This window comes from Triticum dicoccoides, chromosome 3A (assembly GCF_002162155.2).
Source record: "Triticum dicoccoides isolate Atlit2015 ecotype Zavitan chromosome 3A, WEW_v2.0, whole genome shotgun sequence".
Taxonomy (NCBI): domain Eukaryota; kingdom Viridiplantae; phylum Streptophyta; class Magnoliopsida; order Poales; family Poaceae; genus Triticum; species Triticum dicoccoides.
In genome coordinates, this window is record NC_041384.1 from 694,363,525 (window position 1) to 694,365,785 (window position 2,261).

The window sequence follows — 2,261 nt, forward strand, 5'->3', positions numbered from 1 at the left end:
TCCACAGATTAGGAAAAAGTTTCTATCGTTAAAAAATACCCAATGTGTATTTGAAAATGTTTGAAATGTCTTGAACAATTTTTAGATGTATGTAAAAAGAGTCAAAAAGAAATTATATTTGAAAAATGTTAATCATTAATTTGAGAAGTGTGAAATCTTACTAACATATACAAAAATGTGTAATGCATATGAAAATGTAGACGTGCGTTGAAAATAAAGAAGGACAAAAAGGCTAAAATTCAATGGAAACCTGAGAAAATTAGTTTATACTAAAGAAATAAGTAAAAAAGGAAAAAGTAAGCAAGAAATCCAAGGGAAAAAAGAAACATAAAAAAGTAGAAGAAATAAAACCAGGAAAAGACCAAAAACAAAAAAAGGAAAATTAAAAACTAGAAAAAACAGCGAAAACCCATGGAAAACTGGTCTTGAAAACTGGAAAAAACCAGAAGAACAGAAAAACAAAAGAAAAAAGGACTCACGCCACTCTACAGTGCTGGGTCGGGCTACTAGCGTCCGCTTTTAGTTTCTTTCTTTTGACTGCTCCATGCACAAGTAGAAGCCGTTTCAGGGCAAGAAGAAGCCATTTTGGTTGGGATAATACGATTGTTGAAGCTCTCGGGCTGCCATTTTTCTTCCAAAACCACTATTACAGGAATTTTAAAAAAATCTGTACTAATTTGAAAACTCTCATAAATTTAAAAATCATTCTAGAAATTTAGCAATCTTACTATTTTGTGAGATTACAAAAATGTCCGTGTATTTAGAACTTATAGAATAAAACATATACTTAATGTTTTAAAAAATGTTCATGGAGTACAAAAAAGTTCATGATTAAAATAAGCAAAGGATTTTCATTCGCAAAAATATAAAGGATTTTTAAAAATGGTAAAAAAAATAAAGTATGTATATTATTTTTTCTAAAAAGTTTTGCAGATTATTAAAAATGTTCTGTAATTTATAAAGTATTTACTGAAACTCAAGAAAGAAAGAGGAAATGAAGGTAAAAAGGTAAAAAAATAAGAAAAGTTATAAGAAGAAAGATGCCACCCACTTCACACTAGAATCTGCGTTTACTTGAAAACTGTATGTTACACAAGAATAGAAAATCACGACATATATGACACTCATTGTGTCAATTTTTTGAGCCTTTGATAAGGGACGACCGTCATGGGCCATGCCTAGTACCGAAGTGCGATGATTTTTTACGTTCGTTCAACACTGCTCAGTTTTGCAATGATTATACATGGTTCCTTTCGTTGATGTTTCTATTTTTTTACATCAATTTTTTTAGAGTTTCTCTTTTCTGTACTTCTTTGTACTTATTAGTTTTTATTTTATTTTCTATCATTTCCCTTTCTTTAGAGCATGTTCCAAATTTTAAGTATGTTTATGTTTTTATGGAAAAGAATGCTCACTCATTTAAACAATTCATGAATCTTCAAAAGTGTTCATAAATTTTAGAAATTGTTCAAATTTTGAAGTTCACTTTATTTTGGAAAAAATGTTCATAATTTCTTAAAAAAATAAGTTTCTTTCTATTGTTGGTGAGTTTGGCAGTTGGCACCTAAGTCTTATGTCCAAGCCATCTGCATGTGTTGCTGCCCAATAGATAGTATCATCCATGTGAATGTGTGTTTGGTCTTCACATTGCCTTGATCTATGTAGATGCATCCACCATTTTATGTTAGCCATTTTGCCTTGATGTGGACGAATCCCGATCACGTGTCATTTGGGCTCACTTCTAGTGTCATTGTCGGCTGATCCTTGGACATCATTGTTTCCACATATTGCTTTTTTACTATTCCTTTTTGCCTCCTCGTCATATGTAAAAGGCTAGATTCCTATCTTGCTATCAAACATCATGGTACCGTCGATGCTGTATCAAAGCTCCACTAACACCACTAAGAACATCATTTTTCTCGATATACCTATTGTTGTGTGTGGTGTGACAAGGATCACCCTACGCTTGCTACTCCTTTTATTGGGACAACATTTGTTTGGTGCCCACGCACAAGACTTTGCAAACTAGTACAAACCAGTTCAAATAAGACTAATCATCACACATGGTCGGCCCGTTAGCGCTTGCGAAATAATTGTCGCATACACATGATGATTTACATGCGTTAAATTAAGAAACCCACTGCCTTAGAAAATGTAGAGATAAGGGATGCATTCATGTAGAGAAAAGATCACAAACTTGGTCCTTACTGAAAGTCCTAGGAGAAGCTCAGGACAAGGACAATACACACACAGAGAGAGAG